A 17072-nucleotide genomic window follows, 5' to 3' on the forward strand; every position below is an offset into this window, starting at 1 on the left:
CAGGACTAATAGCCTTGGAAACAAGAGAACACATAATGCAGTTGATGAAAGTTCTTTACATTTATTTGCTCTTTCAAGGAAAAATAAAGTTGTAGACAGTCTTATCACACAACTATCCTCTGGCTACTTTAGCATGAGGGTTGAAGCTGGTATGGTACCATTTGCAAGACATGTCAAACTTCATTATCATGCATGATAAAAATGTTTTTATGATATATAAATTGTAAAGATTAAGTGATAATTGCTGATTACACATATAAATAACTGAAAATTGCATATTTACTTCAAATGGAACTAAAAAGGGATTTTGACAAAGGAAAAATCTATTTCTGAGGGAGGCCCTGTGTCCCCCAGTGAAATTCCTTTCTTGCACGAATTTCTAGGTATAAATATTGCTAAATATACCAGAGAAAAAAGTTATCAGGAATGCTGGGGTTACTACCCCCAGATCGAGCATCTTCTTATACCAAGAAGGCGTTGGTATGGATAAGGGTGAGTGAATAAATCACAGCCACAGAATCACGCTCGAAAGACATCCCAATGGCAAAATCCCCGGAAGAGCGGGAGCCATACCAGCTCCCTCACTCACCCGCCCGAAGAGCGGCGACCCCAGCGCCATCTGAACTCATTCCAGTCTAGCACCAACCCCAGGCTTGGCATGCCAAAGCAGGGGGGAAACCAGATACTGGGAGGGTCACCGGGTGACACAGGGCCTCCCTCAGAAATAGATTTTTCCTTTGTCAAAATCCTTTTTCTGAGTTCAGTCCCTGTGTCACCCGGTGAAATAGTAATGGAGAGAATCATGCCAAGACTGCCAAGATACAAAATAAACAAAAGGTGATCATGAACAAAAACACATGCTATGAACAAATTAGATTTAATTATGGTATCTCAGCAAAGCAAAGAGAAACAAATTACAGGTAACCTAAAATGGTGGAACAAAAACACCAACAATACAATGTTATAGATAGGTAAATATAAACTATACATAAGAGAAATACATAATATTCCTCAATACAATATCAAAAATGTGAGGCAAAAATTGAGGTACATGGAGCAAAAATAAAATAACACAAGTACCTCTAGGCTTAAATCTAAATACACAGCATAACAGAACACAATCACCAAGACAAACAATAATAATGGCAATATAGTATCAATTATGAGGAGCAAGGCAGTGAGGCATGATTGAACCAGGAGAACAAGCTGAGAAATAAATGAGGCAGGCAGGTGGGGGGAAAGGATAAGGGTTAAGAATAATTAAGGATAATTAAGGTGGGGGGATGACACTCCCGACAGCCACTGTAGAAAATTTCAGAGCTTGAGTGATTTTAGATAGTGGCGTTTAAACACTAGAGGTGATTTCCATCCCGTATACTTGGTAAGTTCAGCAAAATCCATATTATGAAAATAATTAGTAGAGGTAGCTACTGCACGGATATCATGAACCTTAGGAACTGAATCCGGGTTGGCCTGTTTAATGAAATACAGAATTTGCTGTCTTATAGCATTCAAAGAAAGAGTTCCACCTTTTTCCCTGAAAAAGAGGACCCGACATACACTGAGGAGTTCTTTGTAAGTAAGCCTTTAAGGTAAAGACTGGGCATATGGACTGGTCCTGTGGAAGAGGCACCACCTTCCAGGGGACCACCTGTCCTGAGGGTCTTCATTTTTAGCTAGAAACCTATGATCAGGGGAAAGGAGGACTTCTCCTGACGGGAGGAAATCAATGTGATCATCACCTCTAGAGAGAGCAGATAGCTCTGAGATTCTGGCACCTGAAGCTAAGCTAATCAGAAACAAGGTCTTCCTTAACAGATCCAGATAAGAGCATTGTGAGTTATCAATATCAGAGGCTAACTTTAGAACATCGTTTAGGAACCAGGTAACAGAATGTGGGCATGTTACTGGTCTCAAACGGGCGCATGCTCTAGGGATGGAGGAAAAGTATGAATCTGTAAGGTCAATCTTAAACCATACAAAAATACCTTCTTCAAGGCTGATTTAGCTGTAGTAATAGTGGCGGAGCTAGGCCTTTTCAAACAATGATCTAAAGAAGGTAACCGCTAGGTTAGTAGTCATAGTCTGAGCTTCAGATGCCTTCAAAAAGGATGCTAATTTTTTGACTGCTGAATCATATTGTCTGAGAGTAGAATCTCTCTTATCGGATTCTAGAAACAGAGTGTTAACAGGGTCAATGTTTGCTCCCTTTTAGCAGCAAATTTTATAAAGTCCATAAAACCAGGGCATTCTGAATTTTTAAGGAAGCTGACACAGTCTTGGTTTGTACTACTTAGGTCAGTCTGGGTTTGGGTATCTGATGACACGCAACTTGAGCTCCTGAAGCAGAGGGAACCAGTTGCTCTTCGGCCAATAGGGGGCTACCAGGGCTAGTTGGCCCTTGAATGACCTGAGTTTGTGTAGTACTTTCAACAACATGTTTATTGGGGAAACAAGTAGATCCTCTCCCAATTGTTCCAATCTATGGTCATTGCGTCCGTGGCATAGGCATGGGGTCCAGGTTGGGAGCCACATAACAGGGAAGCTTATGATTGCTCTCTGTGGCGAACAGATCCACTTGGAGTCCCGGAACCCGGCGGCATATCCAATTGAGCGATTCCCGTCCAGAGACCACTCCGTCTCCAACGGAGTAGTTCTGGACAGAGAATCCGCCACAACGTTCCGCACCCCGCTAGGTGGGTGGCTGACAGATGCCAGCCGTGCTTGTTCGCCAGGGAGAAGATAGCTAACATCACCTGATTTACGCGACCTGATTTGGAGCCGCCCCTGTTTGATGCAATGAACCACCACGGCGCTGTCCAACACCAGCCTGATGTGAATCTGGCTGGGGGGGAAAGTTTCTTCAGAGTTAGAAACACTGCCATAGCTTCCAAGGTGTTTATATGGAACTGTTGAAACATTGTAGACCATGTCCCTTGTACTTTTGTTTTGGTGAGTACCCTCCCAGCCGCTTAATGAAGCGTCTGTGTGGATTACCAGAGCTGGGGTAGGAAATTGAAGGGGACAGACTTTGAAAGGCCTTTGACTACGGACCATGGTCGAAGTCTTGTCTTCAAGATTTGTGGGATTGAAGAGACTCTGTCTCTGAGCCTGACATTGGCTCGTCTCCGCCACACTCTGTTTATGTCTTTTAGTCGTGCTTTCAAGAGCAGGTCTGTTACTGAGGCAAACTGAAGAGAGCCGAGAATCCTCTCTTGAGACCGGCGGGATGCTGCTTTGCCCTTCAGAAATTTTCTGGTAGCGGCGGCTATCTCCTTCCGCTTGGCTGGCGGAAGGGATAGTCTGTACGAGGACAGGTCCCACTGGAGACCCAGCCACTGAAACCAAGACTCCGAGTCAGGCGGGACTTCTCCCTGTTCAATTGAAAGCCTAAGGACTCCAGGAACCCGATCACTATGGCTGTAGCCTTCCGGCACTCCTGAACGGTTGGGGCCCAGATTAACCAATCGTCCAGGTATGCTGCTAGGAGATCCCCGGGACCGTGGCTGCTGAACAACTGTTTCCGCCAGCTTCGTGAATATCCTGGGGCTATATTGAGGCCGAAAGGCATGACCCTGAAGGAGTAGGCCTGTTTCCTAGTCTGAAACCCAGGAAGGGAGAGAAGTTCTGCGCAACCGGGACGTGATAATAAGCGTCTGAAAGATCGATAGAGGTGGTGACGGCTCCACGCGGCAGTAGAGTCCGTATTTGAGCAACTGTAAGCATGCGAAATTTGTCGCATTGTATGTAGAGATTTAGACGCGACAGATCTAGAATCACTCTTGGCTGGCCGGAATCTTTCTTTGAGGACAGTGAACAGCCTGCCTTGAAATTTGAGGTGCCTCACTTTCTTTATTGCTCTCTTGTTGAGAAGCTCCGTCACAAAGTCCTGTAGGGCTTTGGAGGAGGGTTGATAAAACCTGGTCAGGGGAGGAGGGTCCCTTGATCCAGCTCCAACCCAGACCTTTGGACACAATGCTGTGTGCCCAAGGACTGAAGGACCACTGGTCTCTGAACCAGTATAGGCGACCACCTACCTGACTGGTCTCAATGGGAGGAAGCAGGTTTGTTTCCTCTACCACGGCCACTTTTTCCCGGAGGCGGATCCAGCTCTGCCTCTGTAGGGGGCTTGCCTCTACCCCCCTTGCGCTCCTATTAAGGCCGTGAAAGACCCCACGGCCTTCATAGGTGGGGTTGTACGCCAGAGAGGAGACGTCACGATGGTGCAGCAAGGGATTGGGCTGGTTGAACCAGCACATACTGTTGGGGTTGAGCCTTGGAGGTGGACGGTTGGTTCATCGTCGAGACCGGAACAGCCTGAACAACCGTCTGGTGTTGTGGTCTCCTATGCTTCCTGTAACGTTTCCAGGCTTATTCTGGGAACCGCTAGATTCTGGGGTCTTCCGTTTAAAGGCGGAGATACCCCACCGAGCGCAGACTTTGGATTAGCCCTGGTTGCCTGCCCAGGACACTGGAGACTTCATCTTCTGGGAAAAGATTTTCTCCCCAGAAAGAACTCTTCATGAGTCTGTTAGGCTCATGACGAATGGTGGCATCAGCGAAGATGAACTTTACGGCAGTTCATCTTTGCCACCATGAAGTCGTACAGGTCCGACTGAAACCCTGCTAACAGGGATTTAGTCAGAACCTGAAACAAAGGCTCCTCTGCAAAGGAGACGGCGGTCGCTTCTGACAGGCACAGGAGTTCAAAGACCGGCTCAACGACACCGTGCCTCGAACTCAGCCTTCAGGAGAGCTTCCGGAAGTTTAGGAAGCTGCTCACTAAACTGGTTTGGCAGCACAGAGCTCCAATTTACCAACAGTAAATGTGGACGGAGCATCTTTCAGAACTCCTCAGCCCCTGGGAAGATCAGAGGCGTGGGTCTGATTCCCTAAGCTGAGGCAAGGGTTTGCCATCAAGCAAGCCTGAGCAGTTGCGATAGCAACTTTGTTCAGGCAGGGAGTGGGCAGGTTATCCCCAGGAAAACATGGTGAAGTTGCCCTTGAAAGGGGTCAACCGTGTTCTCTGCCACCCACTCCAGAAAAGGTGCGCAAGAGAGCAGATTGAGCCTGATCCCTAGGGAAGATCACCGTCTCCTTAGGGACCTTGTCTGAGCGTATCCAGGCTTCCTCTGTCAGCCTAACGAAGCCTGGGTAGGGGGCAAGAGATCAGGAGGGAAGAACTCCAGCTCCTCCAGGCGTCTGGGTACCAAGACCTTCGATGGTCAAGGTATCTTCATGCCGAATGGCACGCAAGAGCAAAACGCCATGGGTTCCCTACATCAAAAGGAGGGAGGGTAGCAGTGTCAGGGATCTGCATATTGTGGTCCGGCCCCACCGGGCGTGCCATATCCGCCAGAAGATTCTCCTGACTCTAAGCTTCTCCGTCAATTTTAGAAAGCTTGGCCTCAACCTCCGTGAGAGAACCTCTCTAAGCAACATCCCCAAAAACGCCTCAGGGTCAAAGGCAGGCTGGCGAGGAGGGCTGGGCCTGGCCACCCTCTTACTCGCTCCTTTGCCCGAGGTACCTGGTTTGCTCCCGGAGGCCACAGGTTCAGCAACCTTTGGCTTCGATGGGGGGAAAGGGGATGCCTTCGGGAAGACGAGGACTTGAAGCCCTTCGCCTTCCATGAACGTCTTCAACTTGGGGACAGTAGATGGAGCGCTGTCCTCAAGATAGAAGATTTAGCAAAGCCCTGAAATGAAGAAACAGAGGATGAGGGGAATCAAAAGGGCGCCGCCCCACTGCCTCACTTACCTCTCTACCTACCACCTGGTCCTGCTCAGTGTTCATGGGCTCCAGGTCCAAATCTAGAGCGGTGACGTCCTCCGAAACCTCCGCGTAAAGGGGATCCTCTAGAAGTGGCTGGGTCACGACCCGGATCTGCTCGATGATGGGTGCGGCCACATCAGCTGGAACGGCTGCAGCGATCCGGGCGCGGGGTAGAGCAGGTCCTCAGCTTCCCGTCGAGGACGTAAGGCTTCCCCGACGGAACGTTCCTCCCGAACCCAGCCACCCAGGGCGGAGAGACTCTAGGGCCTCCTTCTTGGAGGACTCATCGGCCTGAAAGGAGCAGGGAATCAAGGGGCTAATATACTGTAAACTATAAAGCGCTAGAACACAAAATATGGCAACATAGCAAACTGTAACTATCGTGAAGAACGAAAGTAAGCAGCTTACCGACTCGTCCTGGATGCACCCACAAAGAGCGAAGCAAACCTCACAGCCTTCTCGGATGCCCGGCGATCAGGTCATCAAGCCGGACCGCACAGCCAGCGTGGGTCCGACACACCACATGCCCGTAGGGTTGGTGGAGGGTGGCGGTACAACCGGGCTCCTCACAACGAACAGTCTGTAAGTGTGAACAGTATATGAACCTACCACTCTAAGAAACTTAAACTAAGCAGGCACAGGTATTTTCAAACTGTACTACCAGAGCACTCCAGCGGAATGAAAAACCCCGTCAGAGACGGGCCTACCAGAAAAAGTAACTTAAATTTAAGGTAAGCAAGAAGCCCCTCGACTGCCAGAATACTCCGGCGGAACAAGAGAGCCGAATCAACGGGACCCTTACCACAAGGGGTGCCGGGAATAAAACGGCGGAACCCAAGGGTAAGATCACCGGACTCTAATAACAATAACAGGAAAACAAATATATATATCTGACGGCGGGATGAAAACTGAAAACAAAATAAATGCATATATATACAGAGGATGGTAACATAATCGGGTTAACAATGACATAAAAATGGCACTCCCTGAGTCCGGCACCCCCTCTGGGATCCCAAGCCTCTACCGCTAGAGAACAATAGAAGGGTGAGGCTACAAAACACCACAGATCCACAATATGGCAGGTGTAAGCGCCAGTCAACCCAACTAGAGCATCCCGAACGCCGGAGAGGACAAGGCTGAGAAAAAAGTAACCTGAGAAAGTTCGAAAACCTGCTCGATCCTAGGAGAGCGGGTTAACGAGACACTGAAAGAAAATGCCATCTGGGACCAGCCCTGGGAGGAGCGAATCCCTCCACCAGGAAAGATCCAACAACTTGGGAGGGTGGTCATCGGACACCGACATCACCAGCGAGAAGATGAAAAGAACTGGACCCAGGGTAGACCAGGGAAGGGGGGTGGGATAAGAAAGGGAGTAGGCCAGAGCAGAGGAAAACAGGAGACTGGGGAAGATGCCTTCACCCGCTCAACTGTAAACCCAACCACGCTAGGTAATTAATACCAGCTGGAGAGATCATGGCCTACCCCGAAGGAAAGGGAAGGGAATAGCGACCTAAGGCCTCCATACTCTCACCCCCACACAGACGTAGCCTATGACATAAAAAGGAAAGGAGGAGAAGGAAAGGGAGGGATGAGGAAAAAACAGGAGAGAAATTCCCGTGTCGAAGACCAACCAGAGCCGAAAAGAAAGGGAATGCTATAAAAGCATGGAGGAGACGCACCCACAGAAAAAACCTCTACCCCTCTGTAAAGAAGGGGAGGACTATGGGGTCTCACTCCACAACCCAAACAACGGTCAGAGGATGGAACAACAACAGAAACTCCCTCCACCTGCTGATCCTCCTCTCACCCTAACCTAACCCAGGTGAAAGGGAGGCAGGAGGCCAAGGTGCAAAATAAAAGCCTAACATACACTAGGCAGGATAAATAAGATAACCAGAATAATAATAAATCACCATCATATGCATAAACAATAAAATAAACTTGTGCTTGTGCTGTTAGATGCGTAGCCTAACCGAGAGAAGCGACAGGAAGTAAACAGTAAAACTGTACCTGGCGATCCCACGGTAACAATTAATAATTGTAAACAGTTGAAAACATGATGTCAAGCACCAGCAAAATAACAATTATAATAATTATAAAGCTATAACTGTCAAGGGGAAACATCCTGGGGAGTTACCTAAAGCGGGAAGATGACGGGAACCCAAATGCAGGAACCCCAATGATACGGTTCAACAAAATTATCGTTAAAGAGAAACACCGAAAAAACCCAGCTTAGGAAACGCCACCAGGATGAATCCTAGGGGAAATAAAGATCAGCAATGAAACCGACAAGGAAAAGCCCAAACAGAACAAGCTGGACGGGCGAACCTCGCGGACAACAAGGCTGGCTGGGGGACGTCGTAGCGTCATAACAGAACCACGTATAATTAATAAATACGGGCTGAAACAGCCAAACTTATCATAAAAACCCCACAATAAGATGGTACTTAACTTGGATACAGTAAAGCTGCTCGACACATGCTGGAAAAGGCGAAATATTAGCCAAAAGGCACAAGCAACCAAGAATAACAGCAAAAATGATCACGTGCTAGAAATGGAATGAGTTCAGATGGTGCTGGGGTCGCCGCTTGGCGGGCGGGTGAGTGAGGGAGCTGGTACGGCTCCCCGCTCTTCTGAGGGATTTTGCCATTGGGATGTCTTTCGAGTGTGATTCTGTGGCTGTGATTTATTCACTCACCCTTATCCATACCGACGCCTTCTTGGTATAAGAAGACGCTCGATCTGGGGGTAGTAACCCCAGCATTCCTGATAACTTTTTTCTCTGGTATATTTAGCAATATTTATACCTAGAAATTCGTGCAAGAAAGGAATTTCACCGGGTGACACAGGGACGAACTCAGAAAATACTTTTCTGGTTGACAATTTTTTTCTGATGGCTTATGTATTACATGTCTGAATGTCTCCCATTGAAACAAGGCAAACAAAGAATTGGTTGGTTCTCACATACCGCACAATTAAGACCATCAGCTTCACACATTCGTTGAACTTGTGTACCAGCCATTGTACTAGTGCACTTCCCTTACCAAATCTGATATTTTCCGCTGGTCTTCCAGTGATCAATGACAGTACGTACCAAAGATTCAGTGAACTTTTGTAAATTCATCTTATTTCCAGGACAGCACTTGTCATAAAGAATATGTGCATTTACTACACTCATGTCACAAGTAAACTCAAGTGTGAGCTTACAAAACCACTTCTTAGACTTTCTCATTACAATATGATATGAAGACAATTGATCTGATACATCTACATTACTTCCTTTTTAGCATATTGCAAGACAAAACACTTGAGGTTTCAAAATATCAGCTCCATTTCTGTTTTTCTTGCCACTAGTAGTTAGCTCAGGTCTGTGTTCAGGAACTGTTGAGACATTAAGAACATTTCATTTGTTTTTCCAGTTATACAAATTCACATGAATTTTATTTTCTAGAGCTATCATTTCACCTTTGCTCCATTTAACTTAACTGATTTGGTCTTGAAAATTTTTTCTTGTTTTTATAATTGTCCCACAATGATAGGTTTTCTTTGTGAACAAATATTCAACAAGGGTAATGGATGAATAGTAACGGTCTGTAATACATCCCCACTAGGAATGCATCTGGTTAATTGAGCTGTCGAGTGTGCAATAGAACAACACTCGAGTACCTGCAAATGTCGAGATGAAACAGGAAGAAAAAACGATTACCTCTTGTTTGTCGACAAATGCCACTACCGTGATTTTGTTATTCAACGAAACCAGTGAGTGTCACAAAACTCATCCTGAATTCTTGGACGGCCAAAAGGCTGCCCAGAGCCCAGGACAGTGATGAGAAGGTACTAATTATCTCAGCCACACACCTTCAAGAACAAGGTCTTACCGGTGTGCGCCTATTCCTCAATCGGTGAATCCGTAAGTAGACACAAGATGTGAGAGGAATGTACAAGCATATTTAAAGGTTCCTTCAATCAAGCATTAGCCTAACTCCTTCCTCATACTTCGAAGAGGAAAGAAGGATGGAGGAATGGAAGCAGACTTCCATTCTCCACCATGGGGAAGCTTCTGCAAGATGACAGGGTACCGAGACAATTAGCTCTAGCCAGGCTGGCATTTCCTGAATCGGGAGCACTGGAGAGGAGGTGGGATGGAAGTTCGATGGAAAGAATTGTCGAGACCTAAGGGAAATGGATACTTCTCCTGAAGGAATCCATTCGCAGGTCTCGGCAATGTTACTGCCAGTTCCAGAGACTTGATAAGTATCATTTCATCCAGGCATCAGCAGTAGGAGAACTTCTGGTCAATACTTCTTTACTCTCTTCCTTTCTTCCCTCCTCCCATATGGAGAAAAAGGTGGAAAGAGACATAGTGATGTGCACTTTCCTAAAAGGGAAGAAGAGGAGTATGTGTTCTGCAATCTTCTTCTGAAGCCTAGGACTTCTTAGCTAAGGAGTTGAGGGGGTTGGCTTGAACTCAAGGTCGAGTTGAGATGGCTAAGACCCAAAGGTCTTGGCCATTGTCCAAAGGACAAGGCAGTGCCCTGGCACGAACCTTGATTACCGAGGTATCTGGCAAATCTCTGAAAGAGAAAGGCAGAACCAAGTAAAGGTTTGTTCCTAAGGGTTGAGCCAACTTGGGACTTACGAAACCGGAGATCCAAATTGGGACAAAGTCCTCTTTCTTAGCACCAGAATTGCCCAAAATACTGCAGTCGGCAAGACCCTCCGAGGCAAGAAGAATTCATATTCTGTCGAGGCAGGGGAGAAGCTTGGTGTCTCGACCAGAATCAACTCCTTCGAAGAAAAGAATTCATCTGGTCGAGAACGCTCTCAGAAGCCAGGACCGCGGCGGTCCCCAACACTCTCGGCCCCTCGGAAACTGCAAGGGTTGCAAGTGATGAAGATTATTCATTGGGGGAGCCGTGGTCCTGTCCCGGGGATCCTCACGATGATGAATCGGCGCGAAGTTCTCCAGAAACACGAGGGCGATCGCAACTTGAAGAGGAAGACCCTCGCTGTTTCCGAAGCGTGAAGCTCCTGCACCTCTCCCCTTGGAGGGAGACCTTGACAGATCCCATAAAACCCTCCTCGGCCACCTGGTTATACTACGAGAGAATCGGGGGACTGACATCCAAAGCACACCAGGCAGCCTAACTCTGAAGAAGTTTGTCAGAGCTCTCTCTGTCCATCTCGCGCCTCTCAGAACAACCGAGAGGAGAAGAGAACAGGTGAGGAGAAAGAGTATCCCTACCTGTCCTGCCAGTAAGATAAGCAGGAGAGGCGGACCGTGAGTGATAATCAACCAAAGGAGATTACAGTGATCCCTCGTCATCGCGGATAGTGGGGACCAGTGCGCGATAAGTGAAATTCAAAGTAGCATTGGCCCTCCTGGGAGGCATATACTGTATATACATGGTATATATTTAAAGGCTTTATAGCCTTTCCCACACTGTTATAAACACTTCCTATGCACTTAAACACTGTATTACTATTTTGATCCTATCACAGTAATGTGCATAAAAAAGATCGTCCCATATTTGTAATGTTTACGTTCTGAGAATCAGCTGACTGAAGCTGCTCACTACTAACGAAAGAATTAGGAAAATATTTTTTAGTTGCTAAAAGAAACAAATTTATCAATGAAATTATTTTTAATTCTGTACATAAAAGTTTATGATACAGTAATTCATATTTCATTGAGAGAGAGAGAGAGAGAGAGAGAGAGAGAAAAATGGTGTGTACTGTACAGCACAGTAGCTTGGGACGAGACTAAGTCTTGACAAGTCTTGACAAGCTGGTGAGAGAGTATACAGTATCCTTGAGTTGCTTACGTATGAAATTCGGTTTTAATTATTTTTACAGTGATTTAAGATGAAACATCAACAGTGATAAGATATTCTCTTATGTACCACTCCGTGCCTTGTCTGAGTGCCTGTGGGTATATCGAAGCTTCCAGTCCTTGCACATCGGTCTAGACAAGCTGTTCTTCTCACGTAACATGATGAAACATCGCTGTTTTCCGCAATATGGCTGCCGATATGGCGGTACTTTTTAATTTTAATTTTTCGACGAATATTTCTGAAAAATCCAGCGATGCAGTGAAGCATCTTTTGTTTAATTTCATTTTGTACTGAATTATATGTCATAATGCAATGAACCAACAGTACTAGCACATATTAATAATTATTAATGGAATTAATGAAATATTTGGTTTGGTTCTTCATATATTGCGACTATTTTTGAAATTTCCGGAAAATCCGCTATATATTTTCTCTTATAACATACATACGTAATGGAAAAAATCCGCGAAGTTGTGAATCCGCGATAGTCGAACCGCGAAGTAGCGAGGGTTCACTGTACTGCCACACGGGGAAGAAGAGCACTTGTGCTGTGGTAAAGCGCTTTCCTGGGAAGAGCAAAAAGTTCACTCGAACATAGCCGAGAACCCGAATCGGAAAAAACCGAATAGGGCCGAGCCAAGCCGCACCGAACCAAGCCGATCACGTGTATGTGATCCAGCTGGTTGGTATGCGCAAGGCCAACAGAATATGCGGTGGACTGGGAGGCAGGCGGGGCGAGCCGAGACAAGCCGAGCCAAGCCAGTCTTGTAAGTGCGACCAGGGGCCGAGCCGAGCCAATCGCGCGAACACAATTGGAACTGGGCAGGCCGGAACTCATCTGCCGTGAACTATTGCTAGTTTCCCAAACTCTAAACTCCTTCGGGGCCGAGGCCCCTCAAGAAGAAGGTTCAAAGGGGAATTCTGTGTCTGCTATCTTGCATGCTCAAACCCTAAAGTTCAAGGCAAAAGAATGAAGCCCAGCCGAGCAACCGAAGCAGCTGGCGGGCAGTATCGAGACACCTGGCGTCTTGGCACCCAGACACCCGGGCGTCTTGGCACCCAGACGCCTGGATGTCTCGGCACCCAGACACCCAGGTGCCCCGGCAAACAGTCACCTGGGTGTCTCGGCACTTTCTCTAGTCCTGTGCCTCTCGTCAGGAGAGTGCTCGTGATTCGTAGAATTCGAGCTACCCACAAGATTCCCAAAAATCGGGAGCGGCTGCTTTCAGTTTCCTAAGAGATCGAGAGAGCCAAGCATGGAACCAGTCTTAGACGCACTCTTCCAAGACTGGCAACGAGGGCGTGGCCTCGCTCTCGTGGCCCCTGAAACGCAAGACCCCACAGGAGATTGCGAATCGGTTCCTGCCCAAGGGCGGGAAAAGCCAACAAGAGAAACTTGCCTCCCGGAGGAGAGTCAGTCCCTTAGAAGTCCTGCAGGACTTCCGAAGGGAATCTCTTCCCCGCTTCTTCTGATGTTCAAACCGACAGGATCGAGACACCAGGCTGGGAACCCGACCAAGCAATGGCAAGCGCTCGGGGAGCGCTTGTGGTGCGGGCAGGAAGAGCCGAGACACCTGGGTGCCTTGGCCCTTTCTCTCGCACTGCTCCCGAACTGGGCCGAGGAAAATCTCTCCAGACCAGATCAGGATACTCGATATTCCATAGAATCTTGAGCACTCGGAGCGGCTCGCGAACGAGCGCCCGAAGCAGTCCCCGTCTTAGAGGTGGAACCTCTAGGACTGGGAACGGGATTGCAAACCGAGGTCTGCGCGCCCGCAGCTTCCGAAACACAAAACCCAGGGCTATGCGAATCGGTTTCCTAACTCGAAGGTCGGGAAGAGCCAACGAGAGACCCACTGCCTCCTCAGAAGGAGGCAGTCCATAGACGTCCATCGTAACCGGCGGACATCGTAACCTCTGGGGCAGCTGGCAGGAACACAACGGAAGCGGCCCCGGGCACAAGCGCCAGGAGAAGCGGCAGGTATGATCAGGACAGCTGATGCAGGAGCTACGACGGAGGTTCGGAGGGCAGGAGCTATTGCAATGGCCAGGAACGTCACTTCCACAAGACGACTTCCTTCACCTTCACGCCGACATCATCTACAGGAAGGCAGACATCATAACCTCCAGGGCAGCTGGCAGGAACACAACGGAAGCAGCCCCGGGCATGACCATCATGATCAGGACAGCCGATGCAGGAGCTACGTTAGCGGTTCGGAAGGCAGGAGCTACTGCCACGGACAGAAATGTCAAATGAAAGTCACCAGCAGCAACAGGAACGATCAGGGCGGCTGCGGCAGGAGACCAGGAAGAGCAGCCCAGAGATTGTCGTCGAGTTAACAAGAGCATAACACAGGGAACAGCAGGAGCAGATGGACCACAGATACGCTGGAGGCAGTGCAACAGCATACAAGAAGACCAGCAATGACAGCGATCGATCCACATCGGCGGGAACAGAGTCAGAACGATCCCAGTGTGGAAATGTGTCATCTAACTACATAATGTGGTCGATCCCGAAGCAACACTAAATGAACGTTGGGACTGCTTCATGCGAGATATCCTTGATATATCCAGCCAACTACTGCTGTGTCTGCGATGCTCACTGTCAACCTGAAAGAAAAAGCAGAGATGATTAGTAGAGGGAGACTCCTCTCGCTACAAAGGGAACTGCCCTACGCAGCGGGAGGAGGTACTCTAGAAGAGGTCGCCTGATCGCTCCCCACCCCTGGTCTTCGCCCGACGAGCGAGCAAAGAGGGTGAAGGAGAGAGATCTACTAAAGGGGAGAAGGAAGAACCTACAGAAAGAGAAAAAGGATGGAGGGGACGCCACCAAGGGCGCTGTGGAAGCGGAACTTACTGACGATGCCCGCAACCTCCTACCTGCCCCATAGTTCTCCAAGTGCAGGCAGCGAGCAACATCCAGCATAAGTAGGAAGGAAGTAGTGATGCTCCTTATACACGGAGGACGGAAGCCCAAGAAGGGAAGCGAACTCTTACGTCCCGATCAATGTAGGGGAGTGAAGATAATACGTCCCAAACTATCTCTCAGAATGTACAGGGGCGCCTTCAGTATCTACGTAAAGGCCTGCTGGAAGAGAAGCGTTACCACTCGGTTACGCTTCTCCAATTATGCCCTTGGCCGTCAAACCCAAGACATAGCTCAGGGAACAACAGCTTATGCAAGGTTATCACAAATCGTGGGTTTGTATTAATAAATATCAAACACACACACATATATATATATAAAAACAAAAATACAGAATGATCCCACCGGGATAATAAGAGCTTAACGACAGTCAGGCAGAGAGAACCAAAACAACATCTGCAACACATGACGGCCGAAAGCAAACTTGAATGTTTACATCCGAGCAGGCGGGTATTCCCACCTACCTGGTGGAAGTTACTGCCTAACCACCTTGCTCAAGAGTTTAACAGCCGTTTCCAGCCTACACCTGAAAGTAATTCCTAATGTAAAGGACTGACGGTTTGTATATCGTGTCGGAACAAATGAAAGTTCCCTGTACCAAGGACAACTTTTTTTATGTTAATCCACATGTAAATTTTCTACTAGGTACGTAGGTATCCCTGGATTATATACAAATACAAAAATAATTTTGAGGATATCTTAATTCCATCTCCAAAAACTGTCATCTTTGTTCAGTGAATATGTTAGGATTAAAATAAGAGTTCAATGTACCAAGGATAACTTTCTCTGCGTTAATCCATACCTCTTTGCATATGATTAAGTGAAAATCACTACATTCCAGTAGAACTCTGTGTTCCCTTGAAACGTATTTCTGGACCCTTTGACTCATTGCTAAGAAGCATTGAGTTATTATGAATTGTCATTCTTTGATGTATAGTCTGCCACAAGGAAAATCTGTACTTTAAGTGAAACAAAATCAAAGTATTTATCCCAGCTGAAGGGCTTTCCTGAAAAGATATCCTTGCATCGTGTTGTTACCTGTCAGAGTAAGTGCTGTCAGAGGACTGTACTGACATGAGATGCCATGCGCAAAGCAAATGAAGATCCTTCCATTGCTCATGCAGCAGAATCCTCTTCAAAGTGTCCACAAATCAAGTAACTGGAAGGTCCCCTATTTCCACCAATCAGAATTAGCCTTTTAAAAACTTGTCCTTAATTCAACTGGAGGAGGAGGAGGAGGAGGAGGAGGAGGAGGAGGAGGAGGAGGAGGAGGAGGAGGAGGAGGAGGAGGAGGAGGAGGATCCCTGAACAAGGTGCTTAGACTTCTATCAACCCCTCAATTCAGCAGACCCAATACAAACACAACTCACATGCTGCAAAAGGCAATCTTCTCTACAGTAAACACCCTGTATTCGCGTTCTCACGCATTCGCGGGTTTCTCTGTGGAACATATCTACCCATTATTCGCAGAAAATTCGTCCATTCGCAGTATTTTTCACTGAGAAATATTCACTAATTACTGTATTTTCATATAATTTTCATGAATAGATGCACTTTTTGTGATAAAACTATTAAAATAATCAGGTATAAGCATTTTTACGGGGTTTTCTTGTGTTTAAACCATCAAAATGGGCAGTTCTAAGTGTTTTTAGAGGGGTTCTAAGTATTCACGGATTTTAGCCATTCATGGGGGGGGGCAGTATGCATCCCCCGCGAATATGGGGGGTTCATTGTTTTATGTTAGCTTCAGCAGCTTGTATTAGTGAACTGGGCTCTCTTAGACAGGGACGATACATACACAAACAGCTGACCATCAATTATTGTCGTCCCATGGTCCATCATTCCTGGCTAAGAATGAGAATTCTTCAAGAAGGAAATCCCCTATTTTGATAATAAAACTCAATTTAGCAGACAAGACATAATGCCCAGTTCAAGCACTTAAGGTTTACCTAGAAGTCACGGCAAACATCCCAAAGGGTCTGATTCTCCTACACCCCAGCACAAACAAACCACTCTCCCTACAAGGGCTGAGAATGATTGTAGTGTCTCTTATTGCAAAAGCAAATCCACACTCCTTTCCTAGGTCACACGATATTAGGAAAGTGAGTACGTTGTTGACCTTTTTCAGAAATGTCTCTTTCGAAGAAGTCTCCAAATGTACAGGTCGGTCATCACAGACAGTATTTTTAAAAAACATTAATGCCAAAAACTCGAACAAATTCGACTACCGTACACTGTGTATAAGTAGGTGGCATGGTTAGTCCTAACCCCTAGGTACTACAGAGCAGATTGACAGTGAGTGCTAACTATAGCTGGTAGAAGGGTGACAGCACACCAACCAAACCCAGCATGCTTAGGTAAGCTGCTGTACCTTAAATAAAAGTTCGTGTACAGTTTCTTGTTCTTTGGTACCAAAACCTGACGAGTATTTGGAATAAAAAATGGGTTTGAAATTTGTGGCTTGGCCTCAGAGCAGAAATGATTTTTCTTTGGGGTGTTGGGATTAAAAATTGAGAGCTTGAGCCTTTTTATCACCTGT

The 17072-nt window shown here is 47.0% G+C and overlaps 1 protein-coding gene across 1 annotated transcript in view; it reads right to left on the reverse strand.

Moving 5' to 3' along the window:
* The window catches only part of Chsy (Chondroitin sulfate synthase), a 344497-nt gene that overhangs the window by 174377 nt on the left and 153048 nt on the right, over window positions 1-17072 (reverse strand).

This window comes from Macrobrachium rosenbergii, chromosome 2 (assembly GCF_040412425.1).
Source record: "Macrobrachium rosenbergii isolate ZJJX-2024 chromosome 2, ASM4041242v1, whole genome shotgun sequence".
Classification (NCBI taxonomy): domain Eukaryota; kingdom Metazoa; phylum Arthropoda; class Malacostraca; order Decapoda; family Palaemonidae; genus Macrobrachium; species Macrobrachium rosenbergii.